The sequence below is a fragment of the Notamacropus eugenii genome, chromosome 1 (assembly GCF_028372415.1).
Source record: "Notamacropus eugenii isolate mMacEug1 chromosome 1, mMacEug1.pri_v2, whole genome shotgun sequence".
Taxonomy (NCBI): domain Eukaryota; kingdom Metazoa; phylum Chordata; class Mammalia; order Diprotodontia; family Macropodidae; genus Notamacropus; species Notamacropus eugenii.
The window spans coordinates 131,852,904-131,875,713 of NC_092872.1; the positions used below are offsets into that span (position 1 = coordinate 131,852,904).

A 22,810-nucleotide genomic window follows, 5' to 3' on the forward strand; every position below is an offset into this window, starting at 1 on the left:
CCTCAGGTTCCTCATCTGTAAAATGAATTAGAGTAGGAAATGACAAACCATTCTAGTCTTTTGTCAAGAAAACTCCATATGGGATCAGGAAGTGTTGGATATAATAACAATAACAAAAAGTATTTTTTCAGAGAATGTGCTTTGTAGCAGGGTGCACGTGTGAATATGTGTGGAGGAGTGGTTTTGTTGGGAAGTATCTATTATGTTAAAACAAAATAGTCCATTTTTAAAATTAAAAATATAATTAAGTCTTATGATTTGGTGTCAGAAGACCCTGATTTTGTCAACAACTTGCTGGGTTGCTATGGGAAAGTCATTTAACCTCTCTGGGTCTGAATTTCCTTATTCAGAAAGTGAGGAGGTTGGACTATATGATTTTTCAGATCTTTTCTAGCACTAAAAATTTGTCTTTTGACTTCTAAGTGTTTCTATTAGGAAGGGGTCAGGGGATAGTTGCAATAGATACCTGCAAAAAAAATGGTAGTCCCTTAATGCAACATTTGAGGTCTTCAGCTAAGAAGACTTCTTTGCTCCCTTGGCCCCTTGCTATATAATTCTCCTCCTCCCCCCCCCCCCCCACACCACCCTTGCGTGACTTTGGCAAATTAAATCTGCAAAATCTAGATCATATAAAAATTTTAAACTCCCAGCCACTCAACAGACTCTCAAGAGACACGTGGGAGTCGCAAGAGTCCTGTTAAGTGCTATCTGTCAGTTTCACTTGTTTATGGTTGAATTCTCCTCTCCCTGCTGACTCATTCCCACTTCTACCCTCCACTGAATCTTTAGGAGGAGTTTTACATGGAAATCTTTCTTCCTGAAGTTCCCTGCATCAGCTTTGGTTAGAAGATGGGTTTTTGGAGGCCTTCCTATTTGGGAAATACATACTAGGAGAGGGCTTGGATCACATCATCTTTTCCATTCAGGCTGGCAGAAGAAACCACATTATGGCACATGTTGCTGCAATGAGTGGAGATTGTGAAGGAACTGGGAACCCTTGTGCTTGGCAGACATGAGCAGCATTAATGTATTTCCCTTCTGGTACTTCCATAGGGATTCTGAGAAGAATCTTTCCTCCCACCTCACCCTCAGACCTGGACACTCCTAAAATCTAGTCCTGAGTAGAGATAAGGCTCCATTCCTGGACTGGATAACCTATGGCAACAGGCTATTTTTCAATCCTGTGGGCTGGTCGCCATCTTTACATTGGCCATCCTCTCTCACTTGTAAGATACCCATTGGCTCCCCAGCACACACCCTGTCACCATCCCCAACACTCCAGAAAACCAGAGCTGGGCTTAGAGCCTTGGTCCTTAACTGTGGAAAGGTTATCCATCTCTTTGCTTGCATTTCGCAGGATATGCACACCCACAGATCTATACACACATTGTGCACACATATGCATGCATATTTAAGTATGTAAGTGTGCATACATGTATATTTCCTTTTACGTTATAGCCCCATCTAGAAAATCAGAGGTTTTTTGGTAAATGCAGTTTCATATCTTCCTTGCAATTTGGTGAAAAATGATTAGTTTTCCAATCTTTGTAAGTTAACTGGTTTGACTTTGGTAATGTCTCATTTATCTAGCGTAGCTGGGAAAGGAGACCTTTTAGACAGGGATATTTTCTGGAATAAATGAAAGTACTGATTATGTACCAGGCACTGGGGTTACAAATCCAAGCAAGCAACAAAGTCCTTAACCCTAAGGTGATTACATTCTAATAGCAAAAGACAATGCATATATGGAAAGTGTCAGAAGGAGGGGTTCTGTCCACATGACATGGACATATGGTATGGAATGGAGATCATGGGAAAATTTCATGGTGGAACTGAGTCAGGGAAAGAAAAGTTGAAAACTTCCCAATCAGAGTCCGGGTTCCCAAGGGTAAGATATTTGTTCTGGTGGGAGTAGTACAGGTGGCCTAACATGGAGATGGCTAAGAAATGGAATCATGGATCAGCGTCAGGGCCAGGGCCAGATAAGATGAACTTGCCCCTTAAGGACCAAGACTTTAATTATTTTAGTTAAGAAAATTCCTGAAATGCATTAATCATTTTCCTGTTTTGTTTTTAGAAAATATTGATCATAATTTAACTTTTTTGATGACATAGGTTCATCATTATGAGTATCAGTTAGTAAACTGTGATAGTGCATAGCACACAAAGGTTATTGAGGTTTTGCTCCTATCCTGAATGACCAGAGGCCTCCATGCTGAAGAAACTTACTAGAAAGTAGGCCAAAAAACCCAACCTGCTTTGTATGGTTCTTCTGTCTGCTCTAATTTTGATTCATTCTGTTGTTATAATTTGCCAGCATTTCTCAGTATTATCAGGATATCTTCTTGCTGCTTTATTTTATACACAGTTGACTGGGCAAGAATTTGAAGATGCTGACAACTCTTCTAAGAGCAAAGTATACGGACTTTGACGGCTGTTTGCCTGACAAAGGCCATTCTCATTTGCTTCTAGCATTATAGCTTTGCTCCAAGAGGTTGAGGTTACCAAGAAGTCTTATCTCCAGATAAATGAAGTCTCATTGTAATGGTCAAGTGGTTAAAGACTCTTTCCGATTATGTTAAAAGTAAAGTGGAAAAGGAAATGTTCAATATCAGTTCCAGAACAGGTTCCTCCTCCCACCTTATCCTCCCTCCCTAAGCTTAAGAATGACATGGCCCACGGGTTGAGGGAGAAAATGCTTGGAGTGGACTTTTCCTACGAATATTTTGCCAAGAGAGAACACTAGTGTTTGGCGCCTTGAAACGTCTTGCTCCTTGGCCCACCCTCCAAAGAATGAGTTTATCTTGCTTTGTGGTGGACAGTGTGTTGAATCCCTTCAAATTCACCTCCCTTTTGAATTAGGATTTGTATTTTTAAATTCTCCCAGGGCGGGAAAGATAAAGAAAATGAAAATAGAATAACCTTTCACCTTCATGGCAAGGGCAGTGGTGACATTGGTGGTGTAGAGAGCCTTGGAATAATGGGCACCAGGTCTCTCTTCCCTGCTGTTTCTATATAGACCATTGTTAAGTCAACCTAGGTTTAGATTTCCACTTAAAATTCAGACCAGAGCTCCCAACATTAGACCCTAACTCTCTCATTTCTGGAGTGGAATGTTAAACTGCAGATGTAAGGAACTGTAATCAGCATTCTAATTGCTTGGCACAGCTGGAAGGACCTTATGAATATTCCAAAAACAAGGTACTTTCTCCAAGTGGCCTGATTAACACTCGGCCTTTCAGTGCTGCCTACCCTCCTCCTCCACCCCTTTCCCATTTCACTCAGCCCATGTTGGCCAGGGCAGCAAAAATCCAGACCAGCAACTTTTCATGCTCAGGAAACTCATTGTTACTGCCATTACTTCAATGAAACCCTAAAGCCAGTTAGCCTCAGAAGTCCCTGCTGTCCTGACTGGCAACAGAGAGCACTGGGCTGGAAGTTGTAGGGTCATAGATCTAAAATCTTGGAACATACCCAGCTTTAAAGATGGAAGGGCTCTTGGAGGTCATCCAGTCTAACTGCCTCATTTTACAGTTGAGAAAATTTAGATGAAGAGAGCTTAAGTCAAGAGAACTTTAGATCTAGTTCTGGGCTCTGGGACAGACTTGCTGCATGAATGCAAATATCTCTTTATCTCATTGCCCCATCTGTCAAAAAAAGATTTTTTTTTGAGGAAACAAGGCATGTGTGTATGTGTATGTATGTATCTGTATATACACACATATGTATGTATGTATACATGTGTGTGTACACACATACTTATACGCATAAGTACTTTTATATGGCAGCTAGATGGTGCAGTGGATAGAATGTTGGGCCTGGCATCAGAAAGATTCATCTTCTTGAATTCATATCTGGCTTCAGATTTTTACTGGGTATGTCACCCTAAGCAAATTATTTATCCCTGTTTGCTTCAGTTTCCTCATCTCTAAAGTGAGTTGGAGAAGAAAATGGCAAACCACTCCAATGTCTACCAAGAAAACCCCAAATTGGGTCACAAAGTGTTGGAAATGACTGAACAGCAACAGCATAAGTGCTTTTATGTGTGTGTGTGTGTATATGTACACATGTATAAGTGCTTCAAAATGTACAGGGTACTTTAGAAATGAAGCTTTGTTATGATTGTCATCATTATGAAAAAATTTATTCATAAGTCTCAAGGAAAGTGATGGAGAATGAGCATTGGATTCAGACTGAGAGACGTAGGTTCAATTCCTTGTTCTAATACCATCTACATGCGTGACTTGAGCAAGTCACTTAACCATTCTAGACCTCAGTTTCCTCATCTGTAAAATGAGGCAGTCACCCTAGATCAGGGATTATTTTTGTGTGTCATGGATCTTTTTGGCAGTCTGGAGCCCTTGGACATCTCATTATGTTTTTTTTAATGATAAAATAAATAGGATTACGATGGAATCCAATTATACTGAAATATGGTTATCAAACTATTTAAAAAAAATTCACAGATTCCCCTGAAATCCAGTCATAAATACCTTGAAAGTCCATGGATCCCAGGTTAAAAATCCCTGGATTAAATGAACTGTAAATTCCCTTCCAGTTTCCTATGATCCTTTGAGCCAATATAGGGGGAGAAAAGTGGTCAGGTGTTCTCCATTGAGAACCAGTCAGGTAAGAGTAGGTTTAGATGACAATAGAAATTTGGCTTTGCCTAGAAGTTAGTAGATGGGATCAGGGAGACAATATTAAGATTCCTGAACTCCTCCAATTGACAAGGAGAAGCCAGTTGAAGGAACTCCTGTACAATGAAGTTGGACAAGACAACTTCATCCTGTTCCCTTCCCTTCCCTCCATCCCCCAGCTTCTGTGCTTATTTCTTGAGATGTGAGGAACCAAGAGATACCTTATGAGTGCGAGCCATGAAGATTCGGAGGCATCTTGGAAAATTGTACATTTTTGTATACAGAACAGATTCAGTAGAATATGGAAAGAGCCTTCAAATATGGCCATCTAACCTGTTCCCTTCCAGTGTTTAAAAATAGAGTTGGATTATTGCATTTCTGGGAAACCAGAGTCTCTGGAAATAACCATTCCCCCAGTTAATTCACATCCATATTTAGCTGAATATGATAAAGGTAACCTAGATACAGTAGGACTTATTCTGGGCTCAAATCCCTTTTCTTTCCTATAGAAATTAGTAGTTCCTGCTCTTCCCCAACCTGTTAGACAATTGTTGGTTTGTGACAGAGCTGGAAGGCCATCTGACCCAACACCCTCATTATACAGGCCCAGAGAAGGAAAACCCCAAAGTCCCATAGGTAGTAAAGAGCAAAGATGGCCCACTGTGTTAGCTAGGTATCTTTCCCTGGAGCCAAATATGGTGTTCCTTGTCAGTCACTATTTGACTCTAAGTTGCTCTTCCAGGTTCAGGGTGGGGTTGGGGTGGGGATTGTTCCTACCTCTTCCAGTGCCCAGTGATCTGGGTTTCCTTTCCCTAGACTTTCGGCTACTTTCCCAATACATCAGAATTTGGCTACAGAGTGGGGCCCTCCCATGCCTATCCTTTGTATAGACTTGCTGCAAGAAAATCCATATTTCCTCTATACCAAATGTGTTAAAGAACAAGGTTCTCTTTATTTCTGCACCTGGACTTCACTTTCCTCATTTATCAAATGGCAATAATGCTATCTGCACTGTTTACCTTACAAGATTTTTGTGAGGATGTAATGATTGTAAATCTTTTCAGCAGTGACCAATAGGGAAAGAAAGCCAAAAAAGTCTAGGGAAAAGAAACTCATCAGAATTTGGCTATGGAATTGGGCCCTCACATATCCAGTATAGACAAGCTACAGGAATCAAACATCTATCCACAATTGTGGAAGTGTTTCAAAAAGTCTAAAATGCTTTAGAAATGGGTTTTATTATCATCATAGTGAAAAAGTTTGGAAAGTGACTTCTTTGTTAAGTCTCTTGGATTTGGAGTCTCGGACCTAGGTTTGATTTCTGACTCTGATACTTAGTTGTGTGACCTTGAAGAGATCACTTAACTTCTGTGGATCTAGGTAATAGGTACTTTAAAAACATTTGTTGAACTGAATTTGTGCTACCCAAGAGCAAGAACCAACTTGAGGTCCCATGGCTCAAAAGGCTTGGTCCCAACTTGATGGGGTATCTATATCTAGCAGATAAGTGTTGTGCTTAGAGCCAGAAAGACTTGGGCTCAGATCTGGATTCTGACATGTACTAGATACATGAATCTGGATAAGTCATGTAAGCCTCAGTTTCCTTACCTGTAAAATGAGGAGGCTGGAGCACCTGGTCTCTGAGATCCCCTATAGTTCCAAATTTATGATTATAAGAATCCAAGGCATTGAAATGATTGACTCCAACTAGGATCAATGACTACTTTAAGCCTGGGTAACTCAATCCCAGATGAAGATGGAGGAATCCCAGGACTAGTCAGTGTCCATGGAGAATCTGTTTGGAGAAAGATAAAGAAGAGAAGAGAAATAAGAGAGATTGGAGCACATGGACTTTCAGGGACATATTGCCTATAGATCTCTTCCAATGATGTTAACAGCCCTCTTCTCTTTTAAACCCATGGCCATGTTCCTTTTGCACACAATCTGTTAAAGACCAAGGTTCTCTTTATTTCTGGATCTTTTCAGCAGTGAGCAATAGAATGGTTGGTAGGCTGAATCTCAATGAATAAATAGATACTTGTGTGTGTGTGTGTGTGTGTGTGTGTGTGTGTGTGTGAGAGAGAGAGAGAGAGAGAGAGAGAGAGACAGACAGACAGACAGACAGACAGACAGACAGAGACAGAAAAAAGAGGGAGGGAGAAAGAGGAGGGGGAAAGAGACAGAGAAAAGAAGAGAAAGAGGGGAGGAGAGAGATAGAGAGAGAAAGAGAGGAGAGGGAGTATTTAAGAGCACTACCAAGTATCCTAGTATATGGATTTCTGCGGGGATTTCTAGCTCAGTACGGATATACAAAATCATTGAAATGACTTCCATAAATTCTAAGTGTAATTCTTAGTGGTAATCCAAAAGACACAAGACACTTAGGGCATTCAGCATTCCTGTAAATAGAATGGAATTGAATTGCCACTACTACATCCAACTGGGCCTACCTTGGCAGGGTGCTGCTACATGTACTTTTCAGCTCTTAGGAGAAAAGGATTGCTGTCTTTGTCTCTACCAATCAGATAAGGCCTCAAAAGAAAGTGAATCCAAGTGCTCCTGTTCAGGGAGTACCTTCACCAAGAAGGTGAAAAGCAGAATTATTTCCTGCTGCTCTGACTCTAGAAGACTGAATCACTCCGCAGCCAACAAAAAATTGTTACGTGCCCACATCTGTGCTAGGCACTGGTGATGCCAGACATGAGGGGAACAGTCCCTGTTTTCAAGGAGCTTACATTATAGTGGGAGTAACCCATAGACATATGCTTGCGTATGATATATACAAAATTAATACAAAATTGTTTGGGGAAGGAGAATGCTATTATCTGGCAGGGTCAGGAAAGCCTTCATGTAGATATTATCATTTTAGATGGATCTTAAAGGAAAACAAATGATTCTGAGTGCATTCTAGGCATAAGGAACATCCAGGGCAAAGGGATAGAGATGGTGAATACAGCATCTTGTATACAGAAGAAAGCACTCAGAGCCTCCTCTACACTCTGCTTACTCCTTCCAGTCTAGATGTGTTCCATACTGAATCATTTCCATGTCTGTTCCTCTGCCCTCATGAATATTTGCGGTGTCATCATACTCTCTGCATTCTAAAGCTATGCTAGATAGGAGGGCTGTCGGAGGTGCCATCCTTTTCAAAGGACAATTCTGTTTTGAATCAAAGGGGTCCTGCCCTACTAAGAACAGAAAGCTGCCTCAATGCAGTCATCTGACTTACGTTGGGGCACATAGTCCTCAGGCATTTCTGATCATAGGTGAGGAGAGGAGGAGCGATGCATTATATTCCCATTATATTTCCCTAAATTCTAAGTAGTTAGAAGGTAACAAAGTATCTTCTGCCAAGGGTGGCAGAAGAAAGATAAAAGGAAGAGAAAATGAAATTTTTCTGGAGGTGGTAACATAGGAGTCTGTGGAACATGGGCATATTGTAATAGAGTATAGGGTTGCAGTGACCAAGATCTGTGCCCTCATATCCATCCTGTCTTTGCCACCTTTATCCTTACACCTCCATTTTTCATCTGGTCTTCCTCTGTGGTCAGTTACTGAGTTTCAGATTTGTTCAGTTGGCTATATCAATCAGTAATATTTTAGATATTTTTAAAAGTCACTGTGGGGGAAAAATTCCCAGGCTCTTAATCAAATGATAATGTTGTACTGTTCACTTTCTGAAGGGGACCATAGTATTTAAAGCTGAAAGAGATCTTAGAGTTTATATAGTCCAAACCCCTCAATTTGTGGAAGAGAAAGCTAAAGAGGGGAAATGACTTGCCTAAGGTCACCAGTAATAAGGGAAAGTAGCAGAACTATGACAGATTGATACCTACATTCTCTGACTCCAATTCCAATGTTCATTCCACTATGCCACACTTGAACAAGAATGTGAGTAAAGACAGAGTGTTATTTGGAGATGTAGGAAGAGAAGGAAACTAGATTACAAAATAATCTTCTTACATGAAGTTGAAATATATAATTACTTCACAGAAACATCTAAAAGCCTAACTCCACTTGGGAAATACCCTGCGAAGACTAGTCAGTCTCTTTGTTTTGTGAAATATTTTTTAAAAAATCCTTAGTTAGATGATGGTGCAAACATGGTTTCCATCATGGATTCAGTCTCCTACACAGAGGCTTTAGCTTCTCTCTAAACCTTGATGTTCTCAGTGCTAAAAGGAACAAATTAAATTTGATGATAACTCGGGCCAATTCTGGCTCTAAATCCTATGCTCTTGTGACCTAAACAAAAATGATGTTCCGTAGGAGGTAGCTTGGTATTGTGATAAATACTACTACTACTACTACTACTACTACTCTTACTCCTACTCCTACTCCTCCTACTACTACTACTACCACTACTACTACTACTAACTAGCATTTATATAACAAATATTATCTCATTTTATTTTTGCAACAACCATGAGTAGTAGGCAAAATTATTATCTCCTTTTTACATTCAAGGAAACTGAGGCACAGAGTAGTTAAATGATTTGCCCTGGATCACATAACTAGCAAGTATTCTAAGGCCAAATTCGAACTCAGGTCTTCCTAACTCTATATCTAAAGTTTTATCCACTGCCCCAAAGTGGCTTCCAATAATATTAAGAGTAGATTTGGAGGCCGACCTAGATTTAAGTTCTAGATGTACTACCACTTAGATAGGTGTGCGACCTTGAGAAACTCACACAAGCTCTCTTGGCTTCAGTTTAATCATTTGTAAAATGATAGGGTAAGACCAAATGACCTTTATGACTTCATCTACCTCTTAACCCCATGATATATTCATCAGATCTTTACTGATCACTTTTTATGTGGTTAGTACACTGATAGGCATTGTGGTGGAACATAGATGTATACGACAACCTTTGCCCTCAAGGGTCTTACGAAATGTGACCTAACATAGAAAGAACCTCAGATATAAATTGAGAAGACTTGAGGATGACTCTTGGTTCTCATACCATTTGTGTGACCTCAGACAAATCACCTTTCCATACCTCAATTTCTTTACCTGTAAAATCAAGGGATTGGATTACATGACCTCCAATGTCTCTTCCAGTTCTAAAAATCCCATGATCCTTTTACCCTGGTGCTTTTCGTGACCCAAAATCCTAAAATCCCTTTTTGACTCTCTACCATCTTCTGCAGAGCTTTGTGGCACCTATCCTGATGTGCAGCTCACCCCTTTCTGAGGGAATGTAGAGCACATTCTCTAAATCCATTTTTCAGATTACTGTCAATTTCTCTTTGTTCTCCACTTGGTTTGGTACAATTTACATCTCAAAGACTGTGACAGTTTGAATGTACAGTAAGTGACTAGGAAAAGAGAGAGAACTGAGATTTCAGAGAGAGGAGCAAAAACTTTGGTTTCATTTGTCTGAAATTTTAAGACTGACAACCTGACTTTTCTTTTTTCCCTTTTTTGGAAACATGGCTATGACGTTTCTGTGTAAAATGATGGCCCCGGAGCTCAGCTCAAGTGTACAGGCAAGGGCTTCATGTGATACTCCCCCAAGAAGATGAAGGCAGGGCTCCTCAGTGCTGCTGCTACCACCAAGTTCCCTTCTTTATTACCCCCGCCCCACCCCAAAATGAAAAAGAATTAACGTATCCCTTGGTTAGATTCATTGTCAGGGTAAAACTTAAAGGAAGTTTGGGGTAGGGGACCCCAAGAAATCAAAAAATCTAAGTCCCTGCCTCACTGCCATATATAAACCACCCAGAGAAACTGTATGGCTAGAGGTCAACTCCTTTATGAGAACCACCTTGGTTAGAAATAGCTTTGGTTCACTGATGCTCACCAAAGCCCAAAAGGCCAAGGTAAGATGGAGTCAAGACAAGAAATTCATTGATTGGTAAAAAACCAAACCTGTCCAAATGAATTCGCCAGGATACCAACTGCAGAATTTATCATCTAGCCCTTCATTTTGAGAAGCAGGGTGACATAATAAGTAGAGGGCAAAGTTCAGAGTCAGAAAAAGCTGGGTTTAAGTCCCACCACTGATGTGTGATAGTTGTACAATGTCTGAGGAGTCTCAGAGTTCCGGGCAACTCTCCATGACTGTAAGTAATATGGAGTTTAAGGATCTATACCAATGTGGAGGGAGCATCAGCATTATGGAACACCCCTCCGTGATGAAATCACTGGATTGGACAGTGCCCCTTTCCCTTCACAATCCTCCAAATCTTTCATTTTAAAATTAGGTGTCTTTTTTTTTTGAGACAACTAGGAAGGTGTCATGGAATCACCACCTTATAAGTCAGAAAGACCTGAGTTCAAATCCTACCTCATATACCTCATTACTTGTGACACAGGGCATTTACTCTCCCTTAGCCTCAGTCTCCTTATCTGTAAAGTGAGGATATTAAGACTACCTACTTCATAGGATTGTTTGAGGATTAAATGAGTTAGTATATGTAGAGCACCATATAAATAGTAGCTATTACTGCTAATAATGAATACTATATTACTATAGTTATGTAAATGCCATAAATACTTTATATATACTATACCAAATACTATAAATATGATATATAAACAATATTTAAATTCTCTATTACTATAATTATAATATATTACTATAATATTATATTGCTAATAATAAATGCTATATTACTTTAGTTATATAAATACCATGAACAAATACTTTATATACATATTACAAATACTATACTAAATACTAAAAATAAATACATATAAAGAACATATAAATACTATATTACTGTAACTATACTATGTTATTCTATTACTACTGCTAACTACTGAAAAGGGTCCCTTCCAGGGCACCAGTCTATGATTTTGGATTCTGCATGAGATATTCCGTATTATCATGGGTTGGCTAGATCAGTAGGTTAGGTCATGGTGCTAAGGAAGCCAAAGTTCTGGGTTTGGTCCCTATGCAAGCCAGTTTGCTTTTCTTTATTCCCCTGGGCATAGGCTACACCCCTAGCCTTACTGTAGAGGCAAAGGTCAGTTTAAAAAAATGAAATCTATGGTTTAATTGATATAGCGAACTCCTGATGAAGATTCTCTCTCTACCAGCGAAGATTGGTACTTGTTTATTAAGTATAGACTTAGAGAGTTCTCTCAGGGCAATGAGGGATTAAACAGACTAGACTGGTGAAACAGCCAGTAGGGGTCAAAGGTGGGGCTTGAACCCCACTTCTGAGTCCAGGCCAGTTGTGTAAAGATCATAAGAGCAGTAAAATATCTTAGAGATCTTCTAGTCCAAGGAATTCTTAACTCTGTGTGTGTGTGTGTGTGTGTGTGTGTGTGTGTGTGTGTGTGTGTGTGTCATTGACCCCTTTTGGAAGTCTGGTTGGACAAAAGACCATTGGACCCCTTCTCAGAACAATATTTTTAAAGGCATAAAATAAAACACATAGGATTACAAAAGAAATTGATTACACAGAAATAAAGGTGTAATTTTTTCCCACCCAGCTTAAGAACCTCGGTGCTCAACCTTCATTTTCAAAATGAGGATGAAATAAACAGTAAGGATTTATGCATGTAACTGCTCTTCCCACAGATCATAGCTCTCCATGGAGACCTTTTTCATGAGCTGATATGACCTCCTGCCCCCTCCCCCCCCCCAATAAATGAACTCCTAAAGGCCAGCACCCTCTGGGTGAACTTTTCCAAGGTTAGCTAGGCAGGTCCTCAGAAGAGAAATGATAATCTATAGTAAAATATGTTGATAATAACAATAATAATAGTCATGTTCCTATAGATATTTTATTTATAACAGACCTTTGAGACAAATAATACAAAAAGTATTTTGTTTGGAACTGTGATTCCATCAAGGTAGGGAAATTCCAGTGTGGAAACCCCTTCACTGATGGAAATCAGCACTTGATGAATATCTTCTAGTCTTAGAGCATTGCCAGGAACACTTAAAGGCCAAGGGAGAACAAGAAAAACGTCCAGTTTAGCTCTAGATCTGTGTTTCTAAGAGAAAACCAGAATCAGAAAGAAAGGAGATTTTCCCAAGGTCACACAGCTGGTTAATGGCAGAGACAGAACTAGACACTTTCAGGCATATAGAAATGGTATCACACTTGGTCACAAAGGAGCCATTAGGGTAAAAGGATGTGGTCTTTAGCGCAACTCATCCTGCTACTGAAAATAAAAGCATACTCACTCCTGATACTAAGTGGCATAGCATCACCATCATACAGGAATTATCATTTAGTTGTTTTTCAGTCATATCCAATGCCTCATGACCCCTTTTGGGGTTGGCAGAGACAATGGAGTGGTTTGCCATTTCCTTCTCTAGCTTATTTTACATTTGTGGAAACTGAGGCAAACACTTAGCTAGTAAGTGTCTGAAGCTGGATTTGACTTCATGAAAATGAGTCTCCCCGATTCCAAGCCCAGTGCTTTATCCACTGCACCAACCAGCTGCTCAAAATGAGATAATATTTGTAATAGTGCTTAGCATAGTATGCCTGACCATAGTAAGTGCTATATAAATGCTTATTCCCTTCCTTTCTCTACAAAAACAAAAATGAAAATTCCATCAAGGAGTTTACATTCTTTCAGGAGAAATTACATGTATATAAGAATGCACCAAATGAATATAAGGTAATTTGGGGAGAAGGGGACACAGATAACCAAGGCGAGAAGGAAACAGTGTTCATGGAAGTGGCCAAAGATGAATTCTGAAAGAGACAAGGAATTCTAGAGGGAATGCTCCCATGAAAGACAGCCAATGGAAAGGCACACAGACACAGACAGGATGTGGAGTGCCATGTGTGAGAAACATCAGGAAGACCTGTTTGACTGGACTGCAGAGTGCGAAAAGGGGAGCAGTGTATAATAAGGCTGGAAAAGTAGGTTGAGGCTAGATTGTAAAGGTCTTTAAAGACTCACCAGAGTTTATATATGATTCTGGAAGCAGTGGGGAGTCACTGGAATTTGACATGGTCAGACTTGCTCAAAAGTTCATGGTTCTGTAGTTTTATCAATTAAGGAATGCCTTCTAATGAACTCGTGTTCTCACAAAAATTCACTCCCAGGAGTTCACCCAACATACTGAAAACTTCCTTAATTTCTCCCAACCTCACAAACACTGTTTACCTTTCATTCCTTGACTAACCCCTCTTCTCTTCCTGCTATACAGTTTCTTTACTCTTCTTATTCTTTGAGCTCTCTTGTTGGTTATCTGCTTCTAGCCTTCTAACACGTACCATCTTCTCTATTTACGTTGTCCTCTTATGTGATATTCATCTTTGGTTCAGACCTGCCCTTTAGGAAAGTCACAGCTGAGGGTCCCAAGGGAGCTAGTCCATGGTGTCAAACACAGATTCCATCCATTTAGGTATCATCAGTTGTCATTCTCTGTGGCAGGTGGATTGGGGAAAAGTCTTCCTAGGGCAAGAAGGCTAGGAGGAAGGTTGGAGAAGAAAAGGGAAGAGCCCCTGAAAGCACTCAGCCTCCATGCCTCCCTGCCTCCCATGGTCAGAAGGATCAAGAAAGGTCACTCAACCCTGTGGGAAAACTTTTTAACTGTCAGATACTTTGGTTCCCTTTTGAAGCCTATGCCCAGAAGCCTTTGCTAAAACCACCTGGGTTGTGGGCAGAGTATAGAGATTAGCCAATAACTGCTCTGGCCAAAGTCCAAACTGTTATCTCTTCTTGTTGTCCTCCTCCCCCAATTAGGTCAGAATCTAAAAATAGTCCATAGGATAGCATTTGTATTCTTCCTGCCATTCATTCAAGTGGATCCTGGTTGAGTGGGCTGGACAGTTCCTTGAAGACTGTGTGTTCAGTTGCTGATTCTACTGTGAGCCAAAAACATCGCTGGGAAGGAGATGGGAAAGTTCTTTTTGATGCTATTACCTATGGTTCAGAAAGTTCCCTTTAACATTTTTTATAGTGCTGTCCCTGCTGGGAGGAGAAGACAGAATCCTGGGCATTTATTTATTTTTTTATTTATTTTAATTGAATCATTGTATTTGTTTTCAGTGTTCGACAATCACTTCCATGTATCTTAGATTTTTTCCACTGCCTCCCCCTTATTCCTCCCTCCCTTCCCACTCTCTCCCCGAGATGACATACAATCTTATATAGATTCTACATGTACATTCCTATTAAATGCATGTTGCACAGAAGAATTAAAATGAATGGGAGAAACTATAAAACAAAACATAATACAAAAGAAAATGGTCTGTTTCTATCTGCCATCCAATTCCATAGTTCTTCCTCTGGATGTTGAAGGCATTTTGCCTCAAGAGTCCAATGGAAATTTTTTAAGTCCTTTTATTTCAATGAAGTACTAAGTCTACCTGAAAAATTCCTCATACACTGTGATTGTTGCTGTTTACAAAGTTCTCCTGGTTCTGCTCTTTTCACTCAGCATCAGTTCATATAAGTCTTTCCAGGCCTCTCTGAAGTCTTCCTGTTCATTGTTTCTCATAGCACAATAGTATTCCATTGCATTCATATACCACAACTTGTTTATCTATTCCCCAATTGATGGGCATCCCCTTGATTTCCAGTTTTTGGCCACCACAAAGAGAACTGCTATAAATATTTTTGTACCTGTGGGACCCTTTCCCATTTCTATGATCTCTTTGGGATACAGTCCCAGAAGTGATATTGCATCTTCTCCAACAAAACTTATTACTCAGTATGGGCAAACTGGTTGGGATGAGTGTGCAAGGAAGGGTTTGGAGCCTCTTTGAGCCCTGTGCTGGGGACTAGGGCAGGAAGGAAGCAAGCAAACATTCATTAAGCACTTTATTAAGTGCAAGACACAGTGCTAAACAATTTACACATATAATTTCATTTGATTCTCATGAGGGGTGGGGAGTGGGGAGATTGATGCTAATATTATTCCCATTTTACAGTAGCAAACTGAGGTAGACAGAGGTTAAGTGACTGGCCCAGAGTCACATAGCTACTAAGTATCTGAAGTTAGATTTGAGTTCAGCTTTTCCAGACTCCAGGCCAAAAGTTTTTCAAAATGCGAGACATAAGGTTCTTCTAAGTCCTTTATCAGTAAATTAAAAGTATTCTCAGGATATCAGCCTGTCGGTCAGTTAACATTTATTGAGCTTTTACTATGTGCCTGGCATTATGCTAAATGATTGAGTGGACCTGAGAAGTCAAAGTAGTGGGAAAAGGAGAAGGCTAAATGCTAGAAGAGTGAGGCAGGATCCAGAGAGGTGAATTGATTTGATCCAAACCACATAGTGGCAGACTATGGATAAGAGCTGGATTTTGCTCCCATAGTCCACTGTTCTTTCTCCTTTGCCTCCCTCTCCCATTCCCAAAGCGCCATAATGATGATAAAGACAGTGATGATGATTGATAAGGAGGAAGATGACAGTGATGTGTGTGTCCTTCATTGCCAAAGAAGACCATGCATGCTATCAGAGAAATAATGACATGATTTGAACTTGACTTTGTTTTTGAGTGAGGGAGGGCTGTGCAGGTCACCAGACTCACTTCTCCTGCAGAGCCATCTGAATCCAGTGACCAGATATTCATCAGGATGACTGGAGATGACCCAGGATGAGGCAATTGGGGTTAAGTGACTTGCCCAAGGTCACACAGCTAGTGAGTGTCAAGTGTCTGAGGTGAGATTTGAACTCAGGTCCTCCTGACTCCTGCTCTGGTGCTCTATCCACTGCACCACCTAGCTGCCCCTGATAATAGTGATGATGATGATGAGGAGGAGGAGGAGAATGATAATGATGATCATGAGAAAGCCCTTATTAAGTACTTACCATTTGCTAGGTACTGTAGTAAGCACTGTGGATAAAAATACAAGCTAGTATAACTGTCCCTGCCCTCAAGGAACTTATATTCTAATGGAAGATTGTTCCATATCCAGTTGTCAAGATGGAATTCAGTCTAGTATCCCTCCTCTCATTTGTGTAGAAGACTGTTAGAGACCAAAAAGCCTTCAAGATCCAAAAGAATGGTACGGTATCTAGAACCATGACAGGCAGTGGGGAATATGCTTTTGAATGGAGTGGCCTTCCTAGTTGAATAAACATAATGTAACAGAAAGAATATGGAATCAGAAGGTCTGGTTGGAAAATTCTGGCTCATCTCTTACTACCTGTGTCACCTAAGACAGATCATTTAATCTCTCCAAGCCTCAGTTCCTTCATCTATAAAATCTAAAAGTTAGATAACCTCCCAGGTTCTTTTCCAGCTCAAAGTCTTTTGATCCTAAGTCCAACCATGTGGATGGACCCACTCATGCCCAAGGTCAACCTTGGCTATAGAGTTCAACTCTGAGAATGTTCTTGTAGGACCAAGCCTCAGTTTCCCATTCTGTAAAGTGAGGCATGTTCATTGAATGATCTCTGTTGCCCCTCCCAGATCTAAGACTGGGATTGCAGCTTTAAGTATATCATTTAGATGTCAGATCAGTTTAGGGCTGATCAATAAACTGGAAACCAGGGTTTTCAGAACCAGAGGAGAGGTTAAGTAGACTGCAGCATGGCATCAGAATTAGTGATTGATTCCTTCTGAGGTCCTTCCAGGGAACAATGTGTTCCTGTTTGTGCAATGGATGGGACTGTTGGAAGATTCTGGGACTTTGTCCTCGACTGATGGTTTTTCTTTCAATGGCCAGCTCCAGTCACATCTTCCCCTTCTCCCTAACCCTCAACCCCCAAGCTGCCAGGAACTCTTAGGAAGAGAGGTCACCTTGAGAGGAGTTAGATTTTCATAGAAGTTGAAAATCAGTGACTGTTCTCCAGCAGCCGAGTGCCTTCTCCCCTCCCTTTCCCATTGGCTCAGCCAAGGCCTCTGTGCTAGTTGCTAAGCGACAGATGCCTCAGTTTCTAAGTAGGTCAGCAGGTGAAAGAGGGCTATGGGGGAAGGCTTAGGAGGAGAACTGAGAGGAGTTGGAAAAGGCTGCTAGTTTGGAGTTTACTCATGGGGATAAAGTTAGTGGAATAGCCTTCCCCCATTGGGAAGGCCAGATGATTGAAGCACCAGTACTGGGAGTTGCCAAGTTGGAAAAGCCCAGGATTTGAAGCTGTGGGACCTGGGTATGAAACCTGGCTTTCAATTTACTGCCTGTGTGGCCTTGGGCAAGTAATCTCACTTCTTTGGGCCCCATTTTCCTCATCTAAAAAAAGAAAAAAGAGGTTGAATTGGATGATCTCCAAGGTATGTTTCCAGCTCTAAATTCTATCATCCTAAAGTACTTTGAGATTCCCCAAAGGCAAGTATATGGTGAGTGTATGGAACCATGGTATGATTAACAAGCAGTGCCTTAAGTCTTTGACCTCTCTGGGTCTCATTTGTAGACCCAGCGGATTGGATGAAATGACGTCATAAAGAGGGAACCTTCCAGTATGGACCGCTGGGACATAGGCATATCCCAGGCATGATGCTAATCCTTAAGTTTAGGGCTCATTGGAAAACTGGGAGGCAGCAGGAGGAGTCAGTAAATAGCAGGAAGGAAGGCTTTTAGTTGTAAAGCCCCAAATTCAAATTCTACCTCTGATACATACTGGCTTTGTGATTACGGTGAGTCACTTCATAGCAATCAATCAACAATTTGTTAAAAAAAATTATAATATAAATTATATGTAATAGTTTCTGTATATATATTACATATAGTTTATGTACATAGACTATATATAGTCCTATAACATATTTTATGTAATATATAATAATGATGTATAATAAAATAAACATAAGATAATTCTATCTTGTATACAAGGAGGGAAGCTACTAGAAACTGAGATGACTAGGGAAAAAACCTCATGTAGAAGATGGTACTGGAGGTGAGCTTTCTGAAGGAAACTGATGTTTCTAAGGAAGGAATTATTCACCTGTCTTGATGGAGGGAGGTTCTATTCTCAGATCTACACAAGTGAAAGCAGAGGTCCAGATTAAAGTAGAAAGTCAGTAAAAAATGGGAGCCTTGGATTATATGCTAAACAAAGGAGGCCGAAATGTTCAAACTGGACTCTCGAGTCTACTTCAAACCTTACTCCCAGATTTTACAGATGAAGAGGGTGAAGGCAATAAGCATTTATTAAATATTTACTATGTGCCATGCATCGGGACTGTAAAGGAAGGGAAAAGAGTCCCTGATCTCAGGAGCTTATAGAGTAGTGGGGGGAAAAGAACATGTAAACAACTCTGTACTAATATTATATAGACAGGACAAATAAGAAATACTCAATAGAAAGAAGGGATCTGCATTGATGGGGATTGGGAAAGGCTTCCTGTAGAAAGCAGAATTTTACTTGGACCTTGAAGGAAGCCATGAAAACCAGTGATGAAAAAAGTGATGAAGAGGGAAGGCATTCCAGGTATAAGAGATGGCCAAAGAAAATGCACAGAAAAGGGAGATAGAGGCCAATGTATGAGGAAACTCCATCCCAGAGAGATTATCCAAGGATTACACTCATCTAGTGGCAGAAGGACAAACCCAGGTAAACTGAGTCCCAACTGCAAAGATCAGAGGTTCAGGCCCACCATGACTACATGGAAGGAGACCATGGCTGAGGCTCTGTCGAAATTTCCTTACCCTTATAGCTTGCCTCTTTTTAACGTGACAGACACAGTGGGTTATCACAAAGTGCCAGTGAGGACAAGGCTGGGAAATTGATCTTGATATTGGCCGGGTAGTTCAACAGGAAAGCCCTGGTCATAGATACCAAGAGAAGTTTTAGTCAGACAGTTCACAGATACATGCCATTGGTCACAAAGAGAACCAGAAAAGAAAGTGCACCACATCTCCACTATTATGACATTTAAGTAAGGTTATATGTCTTATTAACATTGGCTTGTATTCCATCTTTCCATAGGACAGATAGCATGTTTCTGGTTCTACCTTCAAGAGAATCCTGGCTTGACGCTGGGAGATCCCATAGGCCCCAGTGTGGTTAAGGTAGAAGAAGAAGAATTCTGAGGAAAACATCCTAGCTCAGGAAGCTTAAAACAGAGAAGATTTCTATGTTTATGGTGACCCCTAAGGAGAGCAATTCAGTCCCTCAATGGCACTCAGTAGCAGAAAGATCTTAGGCCAGTCAAGGTCTCAAAGAAATGAATGGAAGGCTTGTTTTATCAGGAGGAAATGAAACTCAGCCTATGATCTAAGCATCCTGAGTTCAAACCAAAGAGAAGGCAGAGTGTTGGGGAGGAAGTGGGACAGTAGAAGATGCAATGACTGTGAAGCCATGGACCTGGGTTCAAATACTTTCTTGGGTGTTTACTTTCTTTGTGGTCTTGAGCAAGTTACTTAACCATGGTGGGCATCAGTTTCCTCCTTTGTAAAATAATCATCTGTAAAATGGGACAGCTAGGTGGTACGGTGAATAGAATGTTAGACCTGAAGTCGGGAAGACTCATCTTCATGAGTTCAAATCTGGTCTCAGACAATTACTAAGTTGTGTGACGCTGGGCATGTCACTTAACTCTGCCTCAGTTTCCTCATCTATAAAAGAAATTATGAATTATTCCAGTATCTTTGCCAAGAAAACCTTAAATGGGATTTTGAAGAGTGAAGTGACTGAACGATAATAACTGAAATGAGGGGAGGTGAATTAGATGACCTCCGAGCTCCCTTCCTATTCTAGATTCTGAGCCTCTAGATAAATGGGTGGAAGCTTGAGCCATCAGATAGGGAAGCATAGTATGCTCACTGGGGACTGCTCAGCCTTGTGGCCTGACCTCCTGGAGATAAACTTGATGAACTTGGAAGACAATCCCTCTACTCTGCCCCAGGCTTGGTCCAACACTCACATTAACAGCTCACACCTATCAAGGCCTAGGGATACTCCAGAGAGAAGGACTTGATCCTCTGTGACCCATAATTAAGATAGTTCACATTTATAAACTATTGCAGACCTTAAGGTTTACAACAGCCCTGTGAAGGGGCAGTTCAACAGTGACTGCAAATACTGAGGCAGCCAGGTTTAGTAGCCTAAGGGCTGCATTTTAGTGAGGAGGTCCTGGTTTGAATCCCACCTCAGACACCTGCCATCTGTGTGAGCCTGGAAAAGCATATATCCTCTGTAATCCCTCATTTGACTCCTTTCTAAAATGAAGATAATAATAAGAAATGATGAGCTTGATGATTTTAGAAAAAGACTTGCATGAAATAATGATGAGGGAAGTGAGCAGAGCCAGGAAAACACTGTATACAGAAACAGGAATATCGTTATAAGAACAACTTTGAGGGAATAAGTCATTTTGACTGTTATAAATATCCAAATTAACTATAAATGATATATGAAGAAAGACCCTATCTGCATCCAGAAAATAAACTGATAAATAGAAGTATATGTAGAATAATTTTACATATAAATACCTATTTGTGTTTGATGGTAGCCATCTCTAAGGCAGAGGAGAGGGGGAGAGAAGGAAAAAAAGGAAATTTACGAGGTAATTTTATTATATATTTAAAAGGAATAACAAGTTGTATATAATAGGGGAAAAAAATCCAAATGAGAAAGTATATTCAAAATTCTTTGTAAACCTTAAAGTTTACAAGTTTACGTAAGGAGCTATATAGAGGTTGGCAAAGTGCTTTATAAATGTCAGCTATTATCATACCCATTTTGCAGGTGAGGAAACTGAGCCTCAGGTTTCTAAGTGACTTGCCCAAGGTCAGACAGCTAGTAAGAAGTTGAGACTAGTTAAAGTTTTCTGGCTCCAAATCCAGTTCTTTCTACATTATATGATGCAGAGCCATGACTGCTACTTCACCTTGGCCTCAGTTGTTCAAGGGAGAAGATGAAAGTAGAATGGTTGCCTGTTAAAGGGACATCCTTATCTGCCACCAGGACCTGTCATTTGTGGGGAAGGTGACTGAAGCTGGAGATGAGGGTTTGGGGGGAGGGGCTACAAGGGAAAGCAATGGGTCAAGATAGAGAGAGGCCAGCCTAGAAAGTCCCCAGATGCTTTGCCTGCATTTCTCTCCCCCTACCAATTTTACAGATAGCTCCATGAGATCTGAGCATAGATAGTATCATGGGGACAGCCCAAAGAGGACCTCAGGTTACTGATTCCAATGTATTACATGCTGATTGAGACAATACAATGTTGGTGTCACTAGATCATTTCAGCTGCCCTATGAGGTTGGCAAGGCAGGGGTTTTTGTTCCCATTCTTTCAGATGGGGGAAACTGGGCCCACAGAGGTAAATTAACTGGCCGATAGTTGAGAGGAGAGATTCAGGTCTTATGGATGGCCCCTGGGAGGGGCTCTCTGTAAACAAAAGCAAAGGCTTCCAGCTGAGGGTGTTTGACCCTACCCTCGCTGATAAATTCAGGAGAATCCAGGGCCCTTCAGCCAATATTCTCTTTTTAACTTTGGGGGGAAGAGGCTTTTCCTATGCTCATGCCTATCTGGCTTTTAATGTCAGCATCCCCTCTGGTCTCCCTTGGCTGGAACTCCACAGACAAAGGAGGGGAAGTGGCCAGGAAAAGCTGGGCCTCTTCCTTTTGGGAAGGCTGGAGCCTGGGTCTGAGGTGGGGAAGTTTGAAAGGGAGGGGAGAAGGGAGAGGATGTGGGCATAGTGATAGAATATAGAGCTGGAGGGGTCCTTAGACCTCGTCTAATCCAATCCTTCCCTCCCCCCACCTCCTTCTATAGGTGAGGAAACTAAGGACCAGGGAGGTCAAGGCCTATCCTCAGTTTCTCATACAAGACTTTTCATCTCTACCTCTTTGTCTTTGTACAGGTTGCCCCCTCCCCCCATGCCTAGGATGCTCTGCCTCCTCATCCTCACCTAACAGAAACCCCTAAATTCCTTCAAAACACATCACAGAGGCCACCTCCAACTGGAGGCCGTTTCTGATCTTCCCGATTCTTACTTAGTGCTTTCCCTATCCCAAATTACTTTCCATTTCCTCCACACACTTTGTATTTACTGACCTGTGTATAATTCTGTTTTTTTCCAATAGAATGTAGACTCCTCATGAACTGGGCTATTTTGTTTTTTGTTTTTCATATTCCTAGCAGCTCACAGAGAACCTGGCGTATATCAAACATGACTGAAAGAAAGACCGAACACCAAGAGAAACAGAGAAAGAGATTGTTTCATTGGTGGAAAAGGGATGGGAGGGTCTTAATACTACTTGGCTCTGGGATTTACTTTTCCCCAGTACTTCAACACCTCCAGCATTTGTGATTTTGTGACTTTGGTGCCACTGATGCATTCATGATATTGTGATTTTGGT

General features: G+C 40.9%; 1 protein-coding gene across 4 annotated transcripts in view; it reads left to right on the top strand.

The window, feature by feature from the left end:
* CORO2B (coronin 2B) overlaps positions 1-22,810 on the top strand; it is a 223,014-nt gene that overhangs the window by 118,653 nt on the left and 81,551 nt on the right. The gene's annotated exons all lie outside the window — the stretch shown is intronic.